The sequence below is a fragment of the Molothrus aeneus genome, chromosome 4 (genome assembly GCF_037042795.1).
Source record: "Molothrus aeneus isolate 106 chromosome 4, BPBGC_Maene_1.0, whole genome shotgun sequence".
Lineage (NCBI taxonomy): Eukaryota > Metazoa > Chordata > Aves > Passeriformes > Icteridae > Molothrus > Molothrus aeneus.
Window position 1 is genome coordinate 66797850 of NC_089649.1, and position 26183 is coordinate 66824032.

Consider the following 26183-nt stretch of genomic DNA (forward strand, 5'->3'; position numbering starts at 1 on the left):
AACCGTGATGATTTTTATGCTCTCTAAACATTGTGGTTGTGTTTTTACTGGTCTGCAGAAGACTGAGGGGAAATAAACGCCAATGCTTCCAGGAGGCGCAAACACATTTAACTTATATGGTTTGAAAGAGCAAGTATGTTCCTGAGGATATTTAGTGGTGTTATTTCCAATGCACATACATCTCATTGCGCTGAAAGTATCTGTCCACCACAAAGGGATGGGGGTAAATAGAAGGGAATGTGGGAAGTCATGTAGTTGAGTGTTAGATTCTCTTTGGCTCTCGACTCTTTTTACTGATATTTACTCACAGCTGCCCTAGCATTCAGCCTTATGCTGACCATAACCAGCAAATGTATGCCTAAACATAATTTACCAAGCCCACACCAGGTGCAAAGCCTTTGTTTGACAAGTGTGTTAGTAAAACTTTTGCGTTAGTTATGCCTGGGATTAGCATTCATGTCCAGACACGATCTTGGGACCAGATCCTGCAAGAGGATTTTTATGAGGGGGATTTTGACTCCATTAAGGCTCTGTGCAATGGGAATGGTTCACCCTGAGCTGCTTGGGTGGAGGATCGAAAACTTTGCTCAATTGTTGCTGTATTTACAAACATAATTATGTGGCATTGTAAAATATTCCTGTTCTTCCTGTCTGTCTCAAGTATCCTGTAAGCTAATATTTAGAAGGAAATTTGCTCTTCAGTATTCCCCATGATTAATGGTACTGAGCAGCTTGAACCTGGCATACCTTAACTCTGTGATGCCTGTAGGGATTGAAGAAGTGTGACTTGCCATGTAATTGATCAAGTCATGTATGTATTTGTCCAAGACACTTATTTGCAACAGGTTTTGTTTACATGTAATCTCTTAATAGTCCTTTCTGATAATACAGTAGCTAGTTTAATGTAACGCAGATACTCTGTGGGTACAGGTTATGTGCTCAGACTGTATCTGTCTTTAAACTGGAGGGTTTTTGGTGAAGCTTTGTCAGACGTTAGTAGCCAGAGCTAAAGGGGTTGCTTGATGGAACAGATGGCCAAGCAACCATCATGTCAGAGAAAACAGCATGCATTCATGTATTCTTAGTTTAACACAAGAGGGAGCATGTCTAATCTTTAACCTTTAAATATTGCAACTTCAGGGAGAAAGCTTGAAGTGTTGAGTGTCAACTAATTTATGTTCAAGGCTCCATGTGCAAATATTGATACAACCTATGCATATTGCTGGCATGTTTTCAGCTTTGGGCTGCAGCTGTGGATTTATAGTGTAAATGTTGGCCTGATAAATGTGGGGATGAGAACTAAGCTAATGATCTTTTGATGTTGTTAAAATCTGTGGTTTCCTGCTAAATTAAACAAAATATTTATGGCAATTGTTATTCCTGGGTATGGTTATTAATATACTAAGGTTGTACTTTTTTCTTAAATATTAGGTTAATATATGTCTTCTGCTTAACCTACCATACAAACTTATAAAGCTGAGTCTTAGTTTAATTAAATTTAGTTTAATTGCCTATATACCTTTGCATTTAGAATTCTTATAAATCCTACTACTTTATTCTTCAAGAGGAAGTATTAAGTTGGATCTACTAAGAAGTTTTGTACTGTATCTTCTTTATTTTTTTCCTTGTCCCCTGGTGTCATAAAAGGAAGATGAAAAATCCGCTTCCATTTTGTGTTTCTTGGTATTGTCCAGTTGAATCATAATGTGTTAATGTTTGTCCTCGTTCAGTGTCTTGTTAATGTGAATTAGCAATTAGTTTAACTTAAGCAGTGTGCAGAGAATACTCCAAACCTTTAGGAGAACTTCACTCATTTGTTTCCAGTAGCCTTCCACTTTGCTCCAGATTAATGATCAGAGAAAAACATCTGCCTACCATTAAACACTGCATGCAAATGATGTATCTTTCAGGAACATAAACACTCTGTGTGTTATTTGGTGGAGCAGAGCAGAAACCTCAGTGCTCTGCTTTCATACACTGAAGAAAACTGCTGTGGATGGAGATTTTATCACACTTGCTTCTCTTTCCTCTCTGTGGCCATTATAACCCCAGTGCCAAGTGGCAGAAGTGGGTGTGTGTGTGTCACCATCATTTCTTGTATTTGCAGACCAGACTGGCCTGAGGCAGGAATGTGAAGGCCTGTGCTGGTTCAGGTGGGAAGGAGCACAGGTTGTCCCACTGTTAGTAGAGTTCTCTTCCTCTGAGCAGGTGGGTGTGGTGGTATTGTCCATTATCATGGGTTCTCCATGTTTCTTGGCTATTCCATATCAACCAAGACTTATGCTTTGGTTTTCTTGCCCAGCACTCTGCACAGACTTTACAATAAAGGTGTATTTTTACTTTAAAAGAAAGTAGCAATATGCCTGTATAGTTCATGGTTTGGAGGTTTTTTCCCTTCATTTTGTTATTGTTACTTTAAACATAGCTGAAATGTGTCAGTGTAAATGTCTTGTGTAAAAAGTTTTATTTCTGTATCTGAGTAAAAACCCAATTGCCAAGAGTAAAAACCCAACAAACAAACAAAAGAAAAAGCCCCCACCACCAAAACCCTGCAATTAACAACAGCAGCGGTGATTGCCCTGATGTGTCACTGGTTAGAGTGTAGTTGTAAAGTAGGAAATACAGATCAAATGCTTTGTTTCCTTGTTTTAACATGATTATAAGGACCCTTTCCTTATCCGGGGAAAATGCAGATGCCCTCAGCAGTTTGGGTTACCAAGTTACCATAATGAATTGGGGTTGAGACCTCAGTAGAGGCTGTGCTGGGTCGTCTGTGGGAGCATTTTCATATCTCTGATACCAATCTGGCACCTTTCAGGCCATGTGTGTGTAGAACTTAGAAATTATCCCATGTTTATGCAAACTGGGTTTCGATGTTAAGGTATGTTTTATATTGCTTTTATTAAAAAAAAGAAAAAAAAAAGGAGGGGGCATTCACAATGTAGGTCAAATTCTTGTGAAACCTCTTTAAAAAAAAAGACTTGTATTTGCATAAGAAAAGGCATGTGGGACTGCCTGAGAAGTGCACAGAGTCCTGTAACTTTCTGAATGGTCTAAATGGATGATTTAAAATGCAAAGGGAAGGGGGTTTACCTGCAATATTTTTGGCCATAAGCATTTTTTCTTTTTATTTTTTTCCTTTCTGAATTACAGCCCCCTGAAAATGGGGGGGTTTAGAAAGAAAGTGCTGACACAGCCTTGACTACAGAGCAGTGCCCTGCTTGCTGCTGCAATAATTGTCCAGGCAGTGTTTTCTGCTTCCCTGCCATTTTGCTTTACATTCCTCCAACCCATTCCATTTTTAACTTTCCGAAAGTTTGGTATTATTGCGAGCCCCCGGCGTGTGTGCAGCCGCCGGAGGAGCGAGGTTGGCAGAGTAGCATGGACTTGTTAATCTCAGCCTGATCTTGTCAGCAACAGCAGAGCAGAGGGAGCGAGAGACACACACAACTCCGGCTGGGGCAGCGCTCCAAAGGTTCGTCTCTTGGTTTTTATCCCTAAATCGCGTTTCCCTGGGCAAGTGCCGGCTGTGCGGGGCTGCGCGGCGGGGCCGGGGCTCGGCCGCGGTGTTTGTGAGCCGGGGAGGCTCCGGCTCCGAGCCGGCCACCGTGTGTCTGTGTGTCTGTCTGTGTGTCTGTCTGTGTGTGTGTGTGTGCTACGGCCGCGGAGCCGCCGAAGGAGAGGAAACCCTGTTGGTTCTCCATGCAAATGACCGCTTTGCTTGTAACAAAAGCCTTGATGTTGGGCTTGGAAAAATGATCTGACAGTGTAACAACCCCAGGCCACTTTCGCCATGTTTTTGTTTATTCATGTTTCATTCCGTTTTCCGTAGCTATCTCGCAGATGTTTCCAATTTCACTGTTTGTTGTTGGCTTGTTTTCTTTTTATTTTTTTTTCCTCTCTCTCTTTTTTACACCGTCGAGCCTTTTTGGAGTTAGCAAGAAAACGTGTGAAAGAATGTTAAGAAAACAGAGAGGTGTTGCAGATGTTTATACTTTAGTTCTTGCGTTGCGCCTGGTGATTCTGGCAGAGGGATTCGGTGCATATGAAGGAACGTAAGAAGCATCTGTTTTACCTACCGAGCTGGTGGTTTCGAAATGTGCCCATTGTAACTTGAATATTTACATAAACAGATGAAGTGAGCACGTTCCCGGTGCAGTGTGGCAGGTCGAGATTCTCATTTGTTTGCTACTGTTTTTGAAAGGGGGAGGAAGGGGGGCAGAATCCAAAAGAGCAAGGAAAGGAATATCTGTGACACATCATGTATGCTCCTAGATAAACTCCTGCCATCTCGGAGTGCCTTTAAATATTTGAACAGCTTCCGTTAAGTCAAATAAAATTGGTTACCATGAGAAACAAAAAAGTCTAATAGAATAGTTGAGCACACTAATGAAAATCTGAATGTAACATTGTTTTAGAATCATTCAAAGAACTGGATTAGACAGAAAACCTTGTCAATAATGTAACATTTAAACATTTTTGCTTCTGAGATCCTGGAAAACAGCAGTACACAGTACAGAAATAGCAGAGGTGGATGGTATGTTATCCTACAGTCACATAAATTGAAATGTAATCGTCTACTAACGACATTAAAATCAGTCTGGTTGTAGAATTTTATGTTTGATGAATGTATCGAGGCATACACAAATAAAATCTGAAATCTTAAAGGACAATTATTCAATGTCCAGAGCCAGTGGTTAAATCAGATGTGGTAACTATGGTGAGAGGTAAAGTTACTTAGCTTCCCACAGACCATGCATATGTGGGTTTCTTTTTCACATAATGGAGATTAAGGAGAAAAGGATTAGAAAATCTAAAGAGAAATTTTGAGTAGGAGACCTGTAGCTTTGCTCTGGGAATTAACACTGTGGAGGCTTTTAAAAGAGAGGCAGGGTGGAAGTAAACACTCTCTTGTAATATATATTGATGATAATTCTAGAAAGGAGTCTTTCTGGTTGGCAATATCAACAGCAGCTCATGCATACAGGAACAAAATCAATCCTCTGCATATTAAAATAATCCTCCTACTCCAACAAAACAAAAGCAGAACCCTGCATAGATTTTTGACATTACCAAGTGGCAGCACAAAATCAGGTAAAGTCTGCTATTCTGAGTGAATGAATTTTAGGTTTTTGCAGAATGAAGTAATATTGATTTATTTGGATTGCTTCACATTCCTATTTTTAAGCATGTCTATGATATGTGTTTAGGATATTTTTTAAACTTCAAAAATGGTGGTCATAGGAAATAAAATCAGAGCTTAGTGTTCTAGCTGGTAAATATTGGGGGAGTTTGGACTGCAGCCAGAGAGACTTGGACCACATTTCTGATTTTCCTTGAGATGAGAGGCTTCAGTGTTATCCTGAGCTTCTTTGGGAAGAACTTCAGATTATGCTGATCAGCTCCAAGGGGCATGGGAAGGATTGTCATGCTTGCACATAAAACTCTGATGTTCTGAGAGAGCCACCAGAGATGCTAATTAGTGATTAGCAATTTGAAAGCTTAGGAAACAGGGGAGAGGTCAGGTTCAATTTCCAGCGTAGTGGGAACAGTTCCCTCTGACAGTGAAAAGTACATTTGCAATGGGAGTGCAGAGACATCTGGGGGACATGGGGTGTGTTCTGCTTTCTAGGAATAGGTGCTGAAGTGTACTGGGGTTTTGGCAATGCATTAGACACATCTTTAATAAAATACTGTAAAGTTTTGGGTTTCCCCTCCTCCCTGCCCCCACTGAGGTTGTAAAACACTTGTTTTATGAGAAGTTGGCAGGGGAACTGCTAGTTGAGCACAGCCTGGAAGCACGGTGTTTGTGGATTTGCTAGGAGATACTTTGAGCTTTTTGTGGGTCATAATCCCTCAGTTTCCCTTATCAGCTGCTCTGAGAGGGTGTTATCAGGTACCTGTTCAGGAGACTGGATTCACTATCACTGTGCAACACTGCTGGTTAAACCCATGAATGGAATGTATGCTTTTGGACTTCAGGCCAAATCATAAAAAATAGACCCAACAACAGTGAAATTCACATTTGTTACAAATTGTTTTCACAATAGGAATGGTCAACAAATTTTAATGATTTTTCTGTTTAAATTGTCACTTTTTCGAAAGTATTAAAAGTTCACTAATTGTATTCTCTGCCAATAAGGAGGAAGAGGAGAAGTATTGAATTGCTGCTATCAGTGGACAATATTTTGCTTTTTTCTTCATGTTGGAGTTGACATTTATGGAATGGTACATTGTTATTGCATTAATAATGGATTATTATTTCACAGGGAAATTTTTATTTATGTAGAGATTGCTATTTTAGATTGAAGCAGAAAGCTTCCATATCTAGAGCAAAACTCAGATATAGCTATTGATGTGTAACAATTAATTTCCTTTTCAGTGTATTTTGAAATTGTTTTATCATCCTCCTTTATTAGGATGTATTATATTTAAGAACAACCAACCTGATACTTCAGGCACAGGATGCTGTATAACCTAATGGATAGGAATAGTGGAATTGGAAGAAATAGTGTTTTTATTTCTTTGCTATTGGATTAGGGTAGATCAATTCACCTTTCTGTTTCTGTTTTCCATCTACAAAACAGGTGTAATGGTAATTCCTTCAATATCTACTGATGAATTTTTGAGATAAGCAATATTTTTTCTTACAGCAGCACACATGTTGGATACTGACATATTTGCATCAAAAGTCCTAAAACATTACAAATAATTAAAATACTAGTGATTTGATGATAAAATGTTGCCAGAAAAAAAATCATATTTAGTGCTGATGAGGCTTTTTCAGACACTTGTGACTAATGTGGGGTTTTGTAGGGTAGCTGAATGTCAGCTGGCTGGTTAGTACCTTGAGAGTGAGAATTGACAGATTATACATCTAGTTTAAATCTTGAACAAAAGGCAGCAACTGACAGAAGCAGAGGACACAGTCTCAAGCTGCATGAAGGGAAATATAGGTTGAGTTTTAGGAGGAAGCTTTTTACACAAAGGGTGATAAAGTTCTGGAATGGCTGCCTGGGGAGGTGGTGGAGTCCCCATCCCTGGGTGTGTTTGACAAAAGCCTGGATGTGGCACTGGGTGCCAGGGTTTGGTTGAGGTGTTGGGGCTGGGTTGGACTCAATGATCTTGAAGGTCTCCTAACCCAGTGATTCTGAAAATTCTGTGAGAAGATGGGCTGCTGTTTATCTAATCTGATCAGTTTAATCAATTGACAGAGAAGAGCATTTACATATAAAACTTGATGACAAAATTTAGGAGATTATAGTTTGAAGTACAAATTGCACCTTAAGTTTCCACAGTTTTTCATATGTGACCCTGCTTCAGTTACCTACTCATATCTTTACCTTTGTAGACAACAGAGTCAGTATTTTGTTACTGAAAATGATCACTTGCTGTGGTTTGGTTTGGGGTACTGGGGTTTTTTATATAATTGAAATAGTCCCTAACACTAAGTATATTTTAAAAATCTACTTTTTTTTTCTGTTTAAAGGACAGGATTTTATTCTAAAAAGAACTCTAATATTAAAAACTCATTTTCCCAACAGTATTCCCTTTGAAAGGAGTATTTTTCTTCATGTGCAGAACAAGACAATATGGCTTAGTTTGTAAAATTTGTATATACAATGGTATTTTCTGAGTACACAGTGCCTGGAATATGTCTTAGCACATAAAAAATAGAATAAATAAAAGCTTTTGTATCCAAACAGCTTCTGTTTATATTTCTCAGTAAGAGGTGTGTGTGTGGAGAAGGATCCTTGTAGCTTTGAGAAACTGAGTGTATGCTTTGTCTTGTAAATTATGTCATTTTTTACCTTGGTAAATCTTAGAGCAGCAACTACATGACAGTTTCCCTTTAGAACAGTAAAGATCAGGTGGTGATTCTGTGGAAATCATTCTAAATTATGCTGTGTTCTTGAGGTATTTCTCTACCTTTCTCAGGTATCTGTAGAGGAAAGTTAACCAGGGATAATGTTGTGATCTGGTAATGCCTGTGCAAACTGAATCTCATTGTTTTGCAAGGAGATAATGATGGTTTAAAAGCTTTTGCATGCCTTTATTTTTGGTAGATCTTTCATGAATTCCATTCTTTGCTTACTGATATGCCTCCAGAAAGAGTATGGCGTGACATTTTCTCATATCCTCTTTTAAACTGTAAAATGTATGGGTATCTTTTCTGGTGCTTTGTTTATGCTGTGCTGTGACAGACAAGTAGAGATAAAAAAATGCTATACTTAGGATAATATATTCTTTAAATAACAACTTCTAAGATCCTCTCTTCTTTCCTCCTTCATCTCTGCAGTGAGGGAGTGGTATCAGGGAGAGATTGTCATTCTGACTTTTTCATATGAGTCATGTCAATTTGATCTAATGCAGTTACTATGTCATTCCCCGGGCCCTCAAGTACAAATAGATACAAAAACCATCCCTGATATTGTGACTTGAGAGGTGACCAGTGCAGTTCAGACTGTGAGGAGCAGGCAAAGAGATGTGTTACATTTAAATTGTTATGCACAGGTTGATGTGTTTCCTCAAATATTGGCACAGAAATGAAAGAAAAGATTCTGTTTACTTTTAAGGTCAAAGTGTCTGGGAAGGATTCACTCAAGAAACAATTGCCATTTCCTATTTTACTCTATGACTGTGGGACAGGAAATGGATTTTGCAGATTTTTACCTCCTGGGAAGGCAGCTTGAAGAAAGTAAAGATTATGGTAGAGTCATTGGAACATAAAAGTTAAGCAGATAAAATTATTTAATCTGTTGGGGATAGAATGTATGGCTTTCAGCCCCATGTTGTTAGACTGCTGAAGATGTCAAAACCAGGATGTGTTCATCCCTGTTGGAGCAATTAAAAATGTAACTTTTCTGATGCTTGTAGGACTATATCAAAATCAACACCCTTGCATCCTGGCTGTATGTCAAGGTTTCTGCACCTTATTGATACTTGATTTGAATCAGACTGAATTAAATCTATGTCATATTGCTTTTAACTTGAGCATCTCTGCCCACCTAATTAGGGGAAAACTTAACCTGTGGAAATGCTTAAAGCTTTTTAGAAAGGATTGTCTGCTCCTGCTTGGCTGGGGGCAGCAGTATAAACCAAGAGAGGACAAGAAGTTCGCAGCAGAGTGCACGAGTTGAAGGAATAGATAGTTTCAAGTTTCTAATTAGCATTGCACACCAAAGTTAGTAGATGCATAGGTAAGCATGGCAGGTATTTCCAGCAGTCTTTAATGTCATTCTAAGCTTTGTAGACTTGCACTTGGTTTTGTTCTGTATTTGACTAAATCTTTACCTCTGTTCTGCATTGTTTGTTTCACTGTTTGTAGTTGATTGATAGTGTTTTGTCTTGCAGTAATGTGTCCTAAATGCATATACATAATTTTCTTTTTCTGATTTAGAGCCCATTGGCAGTTTCTCTGCCAAGTGCTAGTCACAGATTTCTTAGAACTGCCGGTAAGATTTTCTGTTCCTTTAGATGCGTTTCTAGATGGAGCAATGTCAGAATTGGGTAAGAAAAGGCACAGCAGTCTGGTCTTGAGTTGGCTGTAGGTTGTGGTTGTTCAGATCCCTCCTGGGGGAGAGGGACAGTCTTAGCAAGCCTGAAGATGTAAGTGGGTGTTTTCTGTAGAGGTCTACAGGATAAAATGCCAAACTGACCCTTCTCCTAACATATGGGCAGCATGTTCTAATGAGAATTATGAGTACAGTCTGGGAAGTTCCTCAGTGTGTTTATGATTGCTTCTGCCTCAATAAACAACTCCTTGCCAGCTTTTTTCTGTCCCGGTGCTTTGATTTTGTGGGCAATTTCCGTCTGCATAATATCGATGAGTCAGAGTATTGTCAGCTGGAGTACCTCAAATTATATGAAAGGACAGAGAGTACAAAATATTTTCTAGTGTTTTGAGAAGAGATGATGACATTCTGACAATTGGAAGGTAAGGCTGAAATGTGCAGGGCACCATGCATTTCTGATGTATGTTTTGGGAGCAATATCCTCAGCTGGAGGCATTTTTGGGAAGCCACTTCTCTGGTTGACAGCCATTGCCACAATGCTATTTACAGAGAATTCTGACAATGTCATAATTGGAAATTAATGTTTGATAAGAAGTCATCTGCACCTGGAACAGTAACTTTTTTAATACCTGGAGTCAATTTTCCAATGCTTCTTTAAAGTTAGAGTACCTCTCCTTCATGATCTATTTAATAGCTTTATGTTATAAAAAGTGAGGGCTTTTGTGTAGAATCTCAGCTGTTACTGTCAGATTAAGATGACTTTGTGTCCTGAAAGGTGTTGTCTTAATGTCATCATTTGTCTTTAATTGTAATTACTAAAACACATTACCATTTACCATCCAGTAGTTGCACTTTGATGATCTTTGTGGGTCTCTTCCAGTTCAGGATATTGAATAATTCTGTGATCTTTCTTATCACAAAGGATCACAATGGGCTTTTTTTAGGCTGCAGGCAGTAATTTCTACAAGTGTGCTCACTGTAGTTTCAGTCTTCTTTCCTAAATTCATAGTTGGTGTAAAATTGGTCACAATTTGCAGTGACCAGGTTTGTATAGCTCTGGAAGAAATTTGTCTGTGTTGCAGTCCAGGAAACCAGTGTATACCTGAAGCTGCTCTGAGGGCTTTCTGTGCACCCATGGTTCATTATTTATTGTAACTAATGAAAGTCTTTTATGTTAGTAGGCTGCTACCCAATGCTAATTAAAAATGACAGTCACTGTTGTTACAAATAGTAACCATTGACTGTGCAGTAAAAACATCTGAAAAAGCCTATTAACTGCAAAATGGCTAAAAAATATGCAGTGTGGATATTAATTTGCCCCATCATCCTGAGAAGTTTGTCTACAGTAAGGAACTGTCCAGTGTTTTTCTCTTAAATTAGTTTTTTTTTGTTATTATCAGTCTTTGTATGTGTTTTAGAGCCTTGAAATGAAAGATGTGATATAAACACTAGGTATTAAAAGGATCAGATAATTTGAATGTGATTTTTAAGAGGTATTTGTAAAGTTCTAGCTTTGACTTGCTGCACTTTGATAGCAAAAATGTTACATATTTCATCAGCTTGAGACTGCAGTAAAATTTTAATTTAGAAATAGTGTTATGCCCAGCTACTTGTTAAAATAATCCTGTGTATTGGTTTCAGTGCCATGAAAGTTTTACACAGTTTGCAGTGTGGTTCAGTATTTTTTCAGATTGGTGTTCACATTGATGTCAAGACTGACAGTAAAAATGGGTCTCATAAAAAGTAGGATAAGGCAGCAGATTGTAATTCAGCATTATATTTTTTTAGTTGTTCAGCATTGATACATACCTCTGGATAGGATAAGTAACTCAAGATTAAATTAAAACTAAATTCAGTTCAAATTTTAAATGAAATAAAATACTGGCACATTAGCTATCACTATGCAGTAAGAAAGAAATTGTCTTTTATTATGTGTGTGCTGAGTCTCTAAGGAAGAATATTGTTCTTTCATAAAACCATTATGAGTAATGGAACTGGTGTCTGTACAAAATGAGTCTATATGGGATTTTAACAAAACAGTGATGTATCAAAGAAGGTGGTTTCCAGCAGTATTTTCTTGTCAAATGCAGTGCATCTCTTAAGCTTTATGGGTGCAGCTTGTCAGCAGAATAAACAAACATCCTGTCACTGTTTAGTTATGCTACCAAAATAAATAACATGACATTCAACCAAAAGTCTTTTGCACTGTCCAAGACAAACATCCAGCAATTGGCAATCTCATGTCCCAAAGCACTCTCTGTGATGGAGGTTTCCCTCCTCAACACTGACTCTTAAGTGATTGGGAAGGTTATTCTGAACAAACATCAGGGGAATTCCTGCTGCAGTTCTTTTGTGGGAAAAGAATTTGTCATGTTGCCAATTGAAAAACCCAGATCTAATAAGAATCTGATATTTGAATTGACAAGCCAAAAGCTTCTATTGTTTGAATTTTCAGAGATCCTAGTACAATCCAAAAAAAGGGTCTTGAAAGTTTTCTGTGTTCAGAAATATGTGGTAGAACTCTGTGGGAGATTACCCAGCCTGGTTATAGTCCCTTATTAAACCAAGTTATAAACCAGTTTCCTAGTGGACACTGTGTCAGTATAGGGCAGAAAAAAGTGTATCCTGAGGAATCTGTCAGAGCAGGAAACAGAAGGTGGATTCACACCAGCAGTAGTTCAAGAACTGTGAACAGAAAGTTCTCTGCAAGCCTGACCTGTGGTGCTGATGGATGCTGCTGATGCTTGAACAAACAGTAAAATTGCAGTGATGGGCTGACCTGGTTGTAGTGAAAGGATTTTGTGGGCTCTGAGGGACTAAGAGGCTGCAGGTAAGGTGATAATAGACAGTGGTCTCAGAAATATTTACCATTCTTTTTGTCATACTGATGAGAAAAAAGGCTCAGATTCATCAATGTCTCTGTATCCTGCTCAAAGCGGAAGCTGCAATGGATTTTTCTTCTCCTTCAGAGCAAAAAGTGTCCAACAGCAAGTTCTGTAGTCACCTGATGATCTAGATATGAGTTTTCCTCTTTTCTAGAGAAAATATCTGGGATCTTTTCACCAACTGCACTTAGTGCTTAAACCATAAAATTTACAGTCTTCATCTTCTCCTTTCTGTGTGGTGTGAGGATGGATTATTTGCCAAGACCTAATACCTATTCCAGCAGAGCAGAAAATTCACTGAACCTGGAAATAAAATCATGCATCCTAATGGCAAGAGTTGATACAACCCACATCCTCTCCAGTGAGAAGCCTTCCCTATTCATTCTTTGCCTTGCTTTTCCCTTAGTAGTGATGGTTCTTTGACACCTTGTAAATCCCTTGCCTGGGCAGGATTTGACAGAGTCACTTAGATTACAGTGCAAGAGGGAGTGTGAAATTGCCACCTTATTTTGTGGCTGCTGTTTGTCAAAGCAGGCATGATTCCATTTTACTGTTCTTTTTGACTGGGGATTTGCTATTGCAAGATCTGAAATAAACTACTAATCATTTGTATTTGCTCGTTTTTGCTTTCCAAACTCAAGGTATTATATGTCACAGGGTACTGTTTTTCTAAACACAGAAATGCTTCCTGATGTAGGCTGTTTGCAGATGTGTGTATTAGAAGATAAATAATGTCATAAAGCATTTTAGACACATTTAGGTTGTGTAATAAGTGATGTTATAACAGGTGTAGACCCAAACTTTTCAAAAAATATTCTTCATTTGGGATGTGTGGGGTGAGGTGATAGAAAGAAGGCTGAACATGAGTATCTGTTACTTCATATGTGAAAGCACAAAAAGCAAAAGAGGAGTGCTGTCAGATTTCAGTTCTCTGTGTATCAAAGTGTGGCACCTTCATTGTGGGCTTGTGCATCCTTGAGAGTCAGGTTAAGAATTATGCTCTGATATTCAAATTATTAAGAAACTTTTTGCCTCAAGTGTTTGAATGAGCTCAGGAGAAAGAATTTGTTCCCTCCTCTACCTGGTTTTGGGGGATAAGGCTCACATGTGATTTTATAACATTTAAACAGCTGTTACATTTAGTTCTAATTCCAGATAATTTTTAGGAAGATGGTTGGTTGTGGGCATGCACTTTAGGCTGAGGTACATTTCTGTGGGGGAGGTGTGCTTTTCTGGTGAGGAATTGATGCTGGAAATGCTTAGATTCTTCTTTGGTCATTGAAAAAATAATCAGATGAACCCTAAGGTGTTCCAGAAATTTGTGTTAAAACAAGACTCTCATATCTCAGGCCTTGTGTCTCCTGGGTGAAGTGGTTGCTGCTTTTATGAGTTATAGATCTCCATACTTCAAGGCAGCAGAAAGAAAATGTGTAATTTAAAGACAACATAGAAACTTTTATTGCTCTAGATTCAATTTGTTGTATAAAACTATTGTTGTATCTGATGCTGATCAAGTCATAGGTTAAGGGGATGGTCACATTTATCCAGTGTTTGTAGCTCTCTGAGAGTTTGATGTGGCTTTAATGGATTTGGATTATGGTGGATAAGCTACAAAGATGACGTAGACCTGAAAGGTAAGGCAATAACCAGCACCTCTGTCTTGTGTCTTAGTCAGGTTTACAGCACAGCAAAACCCTGCCAAGCAATATAAAACCTTGTTAACATCTGTTGGGTATTAAAACAAATCACTGGTACTGTAATGCCTTGTTCCTCTTAAAGCTGAATATTGTTTCCTCCTTCCACTTCCATTGGAATCACTAGGGGATAATATTGGCGATACAGAAATGTGCTGCAAGTCATGGTATGGCCAAGCAATTACCAGGACAAAATTAAGATAATGCCTTTAGGATTCCTTTGTATTCCTTTTTGGTTTGTGTACTAGATTTTTTTGTTCATTACTTCTTGTTCTTTGTATACGTTGCGTTCTGAAATTGTCTGTTAGTGTCCAAAAATAAAAGGCTGGATATTGGTGAGACATCAACAAATAATAAAAGTCTGTCTGACATAAAGTACTTTTCTGAGCTAGAACAGGCAGTAATTTTATTTAGAGACTGGATTTTAAATGTTGAAGACCTAAAGTTGGGAAATAATCTAAAACCAAAAAAATTCACTGTTGCTCTAAAGAAGCTTTGTGACTTTTCTATTTCTCTGTGATGGATTGCTGGAAGAATCATCTTGGAAAAACAACAGCTGCTTTCAGCTTTTATTTGGGTCAGATGTTTTTGTAATGTAGCATGTTTAATATTGAGACAGAAATGAATCTGTAATTATAGAAAGGCCTTTCTGTGAAGTGATACAAACTGATACAGCCAGTGAGAGCAATGTGTGAGCTGCACATCAGTCATGCACTGTGGTCCTGGAACAGCAGAGGTGATGACACAACTGTTCCTAGGCATTTGTTTTCCATCAATATGAGAACTGTAGGAAAAGGGAAGGCAAACAATCCAATAAGAAGGGATGTGCCAGTGTGATACTCATATGAGAAAAAGCATCTGGTTTGTCAGTTTGATTTTATCTGTGAAAGTTACTGATAAAATTGTGATGTATTATTTCTCCTGTAGTGATACTGAGGTTGGCTACAATATTGAGACCAATGAAACCCTTTAATTTCTTACATTCAGCTTTTTAAAATGTTTGTTTGATGTGAGGCTGTTCTAGGATTCTTTCCAGATTTTTTTTGTTTATTTCACAGTACTTCATTTTATACCCTATTTCATTGCAAGATATGAAATTCTAAATTTTATTTATTTTTAAATTGTATTAAATTGTCACGTGGACTTAAGTCTTGGAAAACCTGACTTGAAATGAAGAATAAAAGAACTAATTAAAGTTTAATCTGAAGAGAAGGTTGCTAAAGGTCAGTGTAACAGCTTTTAGGTGTGCAAGAAGTATTTGTAGGGACATGGTAGAAGAGTACAAGAAATACTGAGCTTGGATCAAAGCAAGAGAGAGTCAGGCAGGTTGAACTTTATTGCCATCCAACCAGAAGATATTTCTTTTTTTAAGCATAATGGTATAGAAACTCTGGGGTCCTCTGCCTGGAAATCCTACACAGTCTCTGTTACCTGAGACCTTCATCTCCTGTTTAGACAACTCTGTGTGCATTGAGGGAAGATGATCTGGGCTAGGAAAGGAGCAGGCCAGGTGACCTCTTGAGCTCTCCCTTCCAGTTACTTTTTCTATGAACCAAAGAATACAATAGCAGCACAACTATGGGAAGTTTCAGTACCTCTCACTTTTTTTTTTTTTTTAATTGTGCTTTTTAATGAAGGAATATTGCTCTGTCTGCATGTTTCATTTGTTTTTTGGCATATATGTTCTGGTGCAGTCAGCTGTTGGCAATGACTACCATATTTAACCAATTTCCAGTGTGAAGCTGTGAGTGCTATGAGCTATCAGTTAAAGATTCAATCTGTCCATTGAATTCAAGTGTTCTTCAGCACTTCCTAGTGTGTGCAAGGACGTGGGTAGGCAGTTGTTTGGGAGCCCCAGTCAATGAGTTTGTGTGATCTGCGTTTTGGTTTTCAGCCCTTTTCAAAAAATCTCTCTTCAGAGTGTGCCAGCTTTCCCTATTTTATAGTTTGGCTCTAAAGATATGAGATGCAGCTCTGGACCATTTTCATCCTGTGGTTTTGTTTTTTTTTTAATCTGATGTGGCCTGCTATTTTATGAACTCTCTGAGTGTGTTTGTGTAAATGCTTATTCAGCCCTCATGGGTTTATTCATGACTATATTGCTGAAGCATTTGAGAGTTCATTATGGTCCATAATTCCACATGAATTAAGTTGTTTTCTCAGAAAGTGGAGTTTTTAAAGAATTTTCTTCTTGATTTCCAGAGCTGTTTGATCAACTGTTGTGTAACTGTGCAATTGCTACTTGGGCAGTGAAAGCTCAGCATTTGCAGACCTTCTTCTTCTGCCCAGGCACTGATTCAGATGCTGAATTTCCAGCACAGGTGGGTGGGAATTGGGCTGCATGGGTCAGGCTCCACTCTCATTGTTTGCACCTTCATGGAGTCCTCTTCTGGAGACCCCCCCCTTCTCCCCTCCCATCCCTCCAGATAAGAGAGATTTAATGAGAAAACCTTAATTCCTCCCAGCACAGGCTTAGTCACACCAAATGAGTGAACCTAATGAGCCTCTTGAGGAGGATGGTGTATTTACTGTTCCACCTGGAACCTGTGCCCAGAAATGTGATGATTAGATTTATGTGTTTGTCCTTAAGGGCAATTCCGTCTACAGTTTTAGGGCTGATGGAATTTTTTTGCTATCTCACATGTCTGGCCAGACAATTCAAAGTTATGCTGGAGAAACAGTAACTTTTCTTTTATTCTCATGGCCAGAGTATTTAGTGAGATTTAATTAATCTGGATCTTGAGAGTTCCACCTGGAGAAATAGTGGGGTAAAATTGGTCAAATGAATTTTTAATTAGAGCACATACCCACTAATGACTGTATTTTTTAATTTAAGGTTTTATCTACTGCAAATTTGTACTCAAAGGACCTTAATTTTTTTTTCTTTTACAGCTGATTTGTTTTTGTAGTGTCTGCATGGAACTGCATTCCCTTGCTATTCTTAAAGAAAAAAAAAAAATCTAACTTTTGATGTGGAAATACTTAAATGTTGTTAGACTGTGCAATTTGAACTGTTCATTAATCCAAAGGTTTAAGAAGGCTATTTCCCCAGACTGTTTTCAATGGCTGATTGACAGATAAATTCTTGAGCTTTACCATAGGACTGATTTTTTTTTTTTTTTTAATGCTTTCAAATCTGATTCTTTTTGTCTGCCTCTTTCTCAGTGTCAAGTTCTTGAAACTTCCTTTTGGATGATTTAAGAAGTGTCTGCTTTGTGCTGCTGAAACAGCCCATGGAAACATGGCAGTGTTTCATGTGGCTCTGAAATCAAGAGCAAGGCTGTTGGAATGTGCCATGTTGGTCTAGCAAGGACTGGGATTTGTTTGGTTGGTCCTAAATTAAACCTGATTTATGCCCACAGAGGCTACCAAAGCTTCTCTCTTTCCCCCCTTCTTATTTTCAAATGTCTGTAGAAGAAAGTATGCTTCTGGATATTGAAGGAGGTGGAACCACTCAGCCAAGGAACTATAAAAATAAATTAGAATATCTGGTATCTTTCCCCTAGAATCATGTGGGTTTTCATTACTGGAAAAGTCTGGTCAAGTTCAGAAATGAATCTGGGCTTTTAATCTTGTATTCTGTTGAGGGTGAGTGTATCCTATTGTTCTCCAGGTTGCCTTGAGTGGTGCTGTTGCTTGAAAATGGAGTTTTCATTGAGCCCTCTGTACAATGTTTTACATTTCTTTTGGGCCTGTTCCAGAAAATGGCTCTGTGCTGTTGCAGTAAATTTGTGATATTTATTAAAATAATTAGAAAATATAGCATGTAAATAACACTAGATCTGTCTATCTATGCAGAAATTCTCATGCTACTTTTGAAGTAGTTTGACTCAGAAAAAGAGTCATGTTCATCTATCAGAATGATTTCTGAAAATATCCCCTGTAGAAAGAATTGATATTAATTTTAACCACCATAGGTAGGTGGTATTACACTGCTGCTCACTTTGCTTCTTCTGATACTTTTTATGCTGGAGCTGAACCTCTCTAGTATACTAAAAATTAACAAAGAAGATCTGTGTAGTACCTGTATCTTAAATTCTGGCTTATATGGTTTTACTTTTTTCCTAGAGAAGTTGGAACGGTATTTGCAGACTGTTTTGTAAATGTGCTTGCATGTTGTAATTTAAAATAATGAGTATCTCATTATGTTACTAACATTACTCATAAATTTACATTCCTTGTTTTTCATTCTCAGTGTGTACATTGATACAGGAAAATTGCAGGGCCAAGTATGCTGATTCTCAGAAAAGTTTATTAAGTTTTCCTTTTGGCAATTAAAATTTGCCTAATTCTCAAGTGCTTTAAATTCAAGTTTGAAAATACATTTTAGTACATATATTTTCATGGGGTTTTTGAGTAAATTAGGAGTATTTTAAAGAGTATACTTGAAGTTATTTGTAGTTTTAAGTATCTGTAGTGTGCAAGTATTTGACTCTAGGAGCCCTAAGAATTAGTTGTTTTTAAAGACAAAAGGAAAGCAGGAAGGTAACAAAATGCTTTAATTTGTCTTGAACTTTTCTCTCACTTTGAAATATTTAGAATGGTGACATTTCTATATGAGAATTACACATTTTTTTTTGCTAAAAAGGAATTAAGAAAATAAACTTCAGGTATTTGTAAATGAGAAATAGAATTGCAGAATCTCTGATCTTTTGATCTTTCAGTTGGGAGCTGGTTAGAGTCAGCTCAGCACAACCAGGACAGAGAAATTAAATAAACCAGCTTGTCCAACTTTGCAGTACACTTGCTGCTTTCTTTTTTCAAATACCTAGAGTATATGAAAAGCACTTGGATGTTTAGTTCTGTAAAAGCTGGCTAACAAGTTGTGTGTTTCACAATTTATTTTATTTACAATACTTAAGTTACTGTTTGATTGCTTGTTATTTTAATTACAGCCAGTAAAGCGACAACAAACTGCCAAAAATTATACAGACTTGAATACTGTTTATTGATTGCCAGGCATGAGCATAGGAGCTGATCTGATTTGCAATACCAAAGGTGGAACAAAGAGATGGAAAGAACAGAATAGAATTCTTTCCAGTATTTCAAACAAACATCTTTTGTTTGTGATATAGCTCAGTCAGGGATTTAGCTGTTTAAAAAAAGTAAATGAAAAAGGCTCAATTTGATTTAAAAAGAAGCTTTGCAATTTTCTCATTATTGTCATTTTAATATTGTTGGAACATGCAGTTTGTGACTAACAAATCCATCAAATGTATTAGCCAAGTGTTAATTTTATACTAGTGTGGGATGTTGCAAATAGAAAAATAAAGGAAAGATGGAAAATAAAGGCAACTTAAAAGTTGGCATTAAAATGAAATTGCATGTAGCATGAAAAATCTCTACAATATTTTCAAGAATTCCATAGAGAAAGTTTTTCTCCATCTCAGAAAAGGCTAAGAAGAATGAAGAGTATCTCCAACCGGGGAACATTTGAAAAAGGAGAACAGTTATTCATGCTTTCCAATGGTTCTTGGAAATTTGGGAAGATTGCACTTGGAATTTTATCTGGTTATTAGTTTACTGGAATCTGCCCCAAGTGTTTTCATCAAAACCTGAAAATAATCTCTGGATTCAAGTAGAAACCTCAAAAACTCAGTTAAAGAGGTTCTGGCCATGAACCTGTAGTCCATTAAAATGACATTGCTGTCAAAATAAGAACAGAGGAGTTGAAAACGAAAATAATTGGACTGTTGAATTATTCAGTTCTTTAACTCTTCCCATTCCCAATGAGAAGATCACATGCTGAATTGAGACCAGGGGAAATGAATCACATGGTGGCAGGAAAGATGAAACGCTGTTCTGATGTGTCATGTGAAAACACAGTTTGATGTTCCCTCCTCCCTTACCCTCTACTGAAGTCTAATTCCTTTTGACTCTATAAACTTTACTAATGACGTAAACTGTGCTTAAAAGGTGGTTGGGATTTCTGTGGTCTTTTGTTTGATTGTTTGTTTTCTCTTTGACTAAAAAAACACAAACATTTCAGCATTGTGTTGCACTGTGCATTCCTGGGAACAGTTGCATCAGCATAGCTGGGAGTATTTATGGAGTGAAGCCCTAAGGCCTGGTCTTGTTGCCCAGAGACAATTTATATCTGTTTGTTTTGTAGTCTCTGTCCATCATTGTCACTGCCCATGTGGCAGAGCTACTATGGCAAATATGAAACTTTTCACTATCAGTAATGTTCCATGTGACAGATTTTTTATTCCTTCCATTTAAAAAAGGGTGCTGGAGGGCTCAGTGAATGCATAGTGCATACTAAAATAAGTTATGAGGTTTCCAGAGTAAAGCCCTCAGAATGTGGTAAATGGATATGCCGTTCACTATGATGGCATCTTTTATTATTTATCTATATATTCTGTTGTCAGCAGGGTTTCTGCTTGATTCAGTGTGCCGGAGGTGTCATTTCTTGTTTGTGTCAGTTTCTGTGCAGCCTGTTTGTGGCAGCCCAGCACTCTGCTCTGGGGATGGGTCAGTGCAGAACCATGCTAAGAGGAGTCACTGCTTATGAGCTCTTTTGTCGGGTCCGGCTGTCTGTCTCTGCCCCGACACGGGTAGGGTGGTTCTTGGGTGGCACGCCTTTCAAAGGACGAGTCTGGACTCTTCAGCTTTTCGGTCTTCAGATTGTTTATTGTTCCTTATCTACAAAATTTTCTGTCTGCCCAACAGAGGTCTGGTCTGCAAGGCAGCCAAGGGCACTCTGACCACCCACGGGGCGGTCATGTCTTTTTATACTAAAATCTACGTACATGATATTTACCTTTATTTTCCAATACTTTTCACCCATGTTGGCAAGTGCACCTTCACCATAAACCAATCCCCAAGTGCCAACATCACCACAGGAGATGGAAGACAAGAAGAAGAAAGAAGAAGGACGAGACACGCCCTGATCCCTCCATCTTGTCTCCATAACCCCCCTGTACCAAAAACCTTAAAGTTTATATTTCACCCTCTAAATGTGTCCCTTTTACACCCTTCACTCTAAAGTGATTCTCATGTCCTCAAACTGCTGTCACTTCTGTGGATGGATCAAAATCAAGCCACCAGACACTTCTGGCAACATTCCAGGATTTCCGAGACCCCCAAGGGTTCTCCTGGCATCTCTGGACATCGGGAACGATGTGCTGAGTTCCCACACTCTTTTACCTTGTGTTGAAAACAAGGAATGTGTTTTCAGGAAGTGGGCATTTTCCTGGCTAGATCTGTTCCTTAGGATGCAGCAGTGGTGGGTATCAGTTAAGAGTCAGAAAAGCTGTTTTCTGGAGGAGCAAGACAGATGTTCTTCTGTTCTTGCACTGCTAGAAAGGTTTGTGATGGTTGGTTTTGTTTTTCTTTCTGGGGTAGTTGCCAGCTTTGGCAATCTGTTCCTGAGCCAGTCATTCAGCTGGGCGCGATGTGTAACCTGATCCAGTAAACAATTACCTCCAAGAGGGGAAATCCCACTCCCTCTCCTGAAGCTGTCACTTTCCTTCCTTTACATCAAATCTCCTGCTTGCCAAACTGGTTTAGCTCACTAAGTCAGCAGAAGTCAGTAATTTTGTGGTTACCTCAGTATTGTTCTTTGGGGTATATTGACTTGCTGGATAATCAAATACCGAGCTGTACAAGTGAAGAATGAACTCACTTTTCTGGGAGAATTGAAGGGAGACACTTGAAGATGACCTTCCTTTAGCAGCTGTGACCGCCCATCCCTTTGGGATGGTGTGATGTACCTTAAGCCAGGACTTGCATTTTTGGCTGTGTCAACCATGCCCTTTGACAAATCAAGTCTAACAATCTTATATTGGCTATTTGAGTCCTTTAATACCTCTGAACTTAACCCTCTTGTGCCTTAGTTTCATTATTTTGTAGATTGCAAAAGGTGCTTTCTTCACAATACATACTCTACAAAACTAAAGGAATGTGTGAAAATTCAGGTATTAGAATTGAAAGTGCCGCTGAAAAGCACATTAAGATTTTCTTTTTTGGGAGCAGGATTTGAATAGTGTACAATAAACAAATTCTTGAGGAATAAGGTGGGATTTCTCTCATAAGGTTTCTTCATATTTGGAAAAATGCAGAGCATGTTACTTTCTAATTTTAGTGTTTCCTAACTTTGACATGCCTGATTTTGCACCCTTAATCATGTTAATTTAATCTGATTTAATTGTGTCAATTAAATTTTCTGTACACTGAAATGTAACTGATAAGGCACTAAGAACAAGCCTTAAGAAGAAAATTTGAGATGCGTGTACTAGCCATGTTTTTTCACTAGTCAGTAAGTTTAGCATTGATTTTTATATAAGTTACAGAAAATACTGCTGGTTCTTTGGTTGAATATTAAGTGTTTATTGAGCCTTTAAACACCTTATTCCCCTAATATAGCTGCTATATGAGAGTTTTCAAAAAACTAACCAATATGAAACTAGAATTAATATAACTAAATATTTTTGCTATAACCAGTGGTAAAGTGATTTTAACTAGAAGTTTCATTATCAGGGAGCTATCTCTTGATTGCTTACCAAAAATTTTAACAAGCTTTTACAGGATTTTGTAATTGATGATAAAACTGTGACACTAAGTAGGAGAGAGTAAAACCACAAGCAAGTTTTGTGTTCACTCTCATTCTTTTAGCCCATGTTTCCTGTTTCCTCACTGTAATTTTGATTCTCATGCTCTTAAACCTGGCACTTTTTACCTTTTTTCTGTTCGGGGTGATCAAAGCTCAAGGCTGTAACCACAGCCTGGGATGTTCATCCCCTGACCCGGCTGATGTGCAAGTGGCAGACCTTGCATTTCCAGTAATCTGAAAGTCAGAGATAATCAGAGCTGTTGCTGCTAACCAGATGTTTGCCAGCCTCTGAATGTTCTCTGGACAAGAAGATGTCAGGAAGCAACCCAGCTGCTGCTTTGAAAAGTGACCCTAAACCACTTTCTTGGGGGCTGAATTGCCTAAAATATTTTTGAGCAACTTGAAGTCTGTCAATACAAGTTGTCACTTCCTACTTAGAATTGACTAAAGACATTTTGTGTTGCAAAAAATAAGTTTAAAGAAAAATTCATTTCAGCTCTTGACTTTCTATGGTGTGTAACTGCTGTAACTGGAGACTACCAAGGGACATTGTAATAAAGAGAGGATTACAGCCAGGAAAAGCAAATGCTCCTTCTTGATGCTGCTTTTTCTGTAATTTCTAAAGTCTTTTGAAGAGAAATCTGTGTTTTCAGAGCCCACATATCTGGACAGTGGGAGGATGTTTGATCATGCTGAGAGTTGAAATTTCATTTTTACTTTATTCACTGGAGGAATTGTAATTCATATTTGAGACTTGACAAAGTAAGAAATTTATATTGCTGGAAAGCATAACAGACTGATAGAGCAATTCAGGCATAACAGATGGCTGAGTTTCAGGAATGGGATGAAAGTTGAAGTGAGATTATAAGCTAGGTATAAAGTACATCCAAAGACCTCATGCAAGAGAAAATACTAAAAACTGCTTCAAGGATCACTATTGGGCACAATTAAGAGTTTGTTTTTTCGAGCTCTTTCTAGTCATGTGATGATTATTCTGTAATTGTATTCTGTGAGTTTAAACTGTATTGCTTTGTGCTGTGATCCTGGCTGGGATAAAACAGATAATTTGTGAGAGGCTGGAGCACTGGTGGGCTCTCCTGCAAAGAGAAAAAAGGTTTTCTGCCTTCAACTCTAATAACATCAATGAGTTACAATATCATACTGTACATAGAAATACAATAATGAATTGTAGAGTAGAACAACAAAAAACATGTTTACATGGGGAATACTTTGAAATAGAAGTCCTTGACTAGCAATCCCAATTATTTTTTGCACAGCTGCTCACATTCCAGCAAACGAATGTCTTGTTTTGAATTAGCTTCATGTAGTTCAACAGGGAGTCTTATTTATAGATCAAAAGTATTCACATGGATCTAATCAGGAATGATATAAATTAATGTCTCATCATAAACAAGTGCAGAGACTTGTAAAGTTTCCCTAATATTCTCTTTGCCAAGTTAGACAAGTAGTTTACAGCTTCTCCACATGGCAGAAGCAGATTTGCACTGCTCTCTGCACAGTGCTGGGAACAGTTGTCTCCTGTTTCTAGCAGGTGGCAACATGTATTTGTTTACTGGCTTAGTGGGATACTTTCATGAGAAATGTTTCTGTAGCCTAAGAATAAGGCAGTAGGAATGCTGGCTTTACAGTAATTGTTTGTGTGCTGGGAAGCTGGGAAATGAACACTGCCTCCTTACCTTTAGCAGTGTAATCATCTTGAATAACCTGCTTTGGAAGTTGAGCTGACAAATTTGCTTTTTTAAAAAATATCCTTAGTGCTTTTTACTAAATGTTGAAATTAATTTCAAATGCAGATAACCAGACCTGAGGTCTTTGCCTCAGCTGGGTGTTGTTTTTCTTAGAGAATATCCTCTTGTACTTTCTGTCCCCCACTTTCAGCTTTGAACTCTCTCCTGTGCTGTGCCTCAGATGTAACCAGATGGGTAGAAGACAGCCTATTCTAGATTTGCTTTGCCCTAAACACTACTAGTAGGAGAGAGGTGTGAGTTTTAATCCTTCAGATAAAGTAAAGCATTTTGGGATGCTGTATAAAAAATGTGGATGGTGCTAAATCATTCTCTGCCTTTTTTCTTGGGGAGCACCTGCTTTAATAGTTGATCTCTGAGGGTGCCTACTTGGACATTTGAGGTGCTCTAGAGTTTGTTTGAATTGGTACAAAGTTATGAACCACTGTTGCTAAATGAATTTGCTGATGTTTTTATGGGAACTTGTCTCAAGTGTGAGGGAGACATCTCACAGCAGAAGGCTCAGGGGTACTTGCTAGAAAATGTCACAGGTGTTTTGGTCTGGCTTCATAGGTTTGGGAAAACATAATTTAATTCCTTTCTGTTGAGTGAGAGGCAGGAGTTGTCATGGGGAAGTTTTACAGAAGTCTTCAGAGTGCAGACTAGTAATTTGTGTTCAGTGTAGTGGAGAAGTGGGGGAAAAAAGGGGTGAAATATTCAAAAGCTTAGTAAACTTTATGGTAGCATGGTGGAGGCTATGAGAAGAGAATGGATTTTCAGATCAGAAAAACCCACACAATGAAATAATGGAAGTGTCTGTTCTAGCTGGGATTAGATTTTTAGTTACATAGAATTCCAAACCTTGGAATCAGTTTTGTTTAAACCTTGCTTGAATGTGAGCACCTGAAGAATCCTGAGCCTAAAATTGGCTCCAGTGTCACAAATGTGATGTTGATGATGTCTACTGTGACCAAGACTTCATTTTGTCTTTCAAATCAGACTGTTATGTTCAATGTTAATAATGTTCAGCTAAAAAAAAACCCCAAAACACAACCAGTCCTGCAGCCCAGGTTTGTCCTCAGGAGACTGAGATACTTTGCTGTGCCACAAGCCAATAAATCAATTAGTCTAAGGTCAGCCTTTCAGTTAATGCTGAAAATTTCTCACAGACAGAAGCTTTAGGGGAGGATAGGGAAAATTTGCAGCTCCTCTTTTTTTGCTTGGGCATAGCAACTATCTTAGACATTTCTTTCACCCAACAGCAATATTGGGTTGGATTAGTTAGACCAATTTCTTAACTGCTGAAACCTGGAGGCATTTTTCACAATAACACTTTGAAATAGTTTACAAGTTTAGTTTTGGCAGAGGTTAATTGTACTTGCATGAGAAAATCTCTTAGTCTAGATAAATCAGATGTGAAAATAGACTTCTCTTGGCTAATACATAGAACCTTGCTGAGGGAAAATGTCTTAAGATATGGAAGAATGTTTGTAAAGGGTTCTTGTGGATTGGAATCACAAACCTGTGGGGTTTCAGGGACTCCTGCAGGATGTCTTGTCCAGCCTCTCCATCAGACCAGAGCTCTTGACGGCACAAGGTTGTGCCAGCTCAGACTTTGTCTGTCTCATTTTGGAGATCTCCAGGGTACAGCTTCTCTCATCTCTTTGGACAGCCCATTCCACTGCTGCACTGCCTGTGCCCTGAGGAAAAGGTCTCAGACCGATGTGAACCTTGCAAGCTGCAACTTTGCTTTTGAGCTCTGTTGTTCTCTCTGCTGCTGAGATAACTTG

At 38.2% G+C, this 26183-nt stretch overlaps 1 protein-coding gene across 2 annotated transcripts in view; it reads left to right on the top strand.

Moving 5' to 3' along the window:
* The first annotated feature begins 3349 nt into the window (after nt 1-3349).
* Nucleotides 3350-26183, top strand: part of CTBP1 (C-terminal binding protein 1) — a 234128-nt gene continuing 211294 nt past the window's right edge. Inside the window, exon 1 of one of the 2 annotated variants that reach the window (XM_066548746.1) lies at nt 3350-3475. The gene's annotated coding sequence lies outside the window, so the exon portion shown is untranslated. The remainder of the gene's footprint in view (nt 3476-26183) is intronic. The other variant, XM_066548745.1, reaches the window with a different exon arrangement.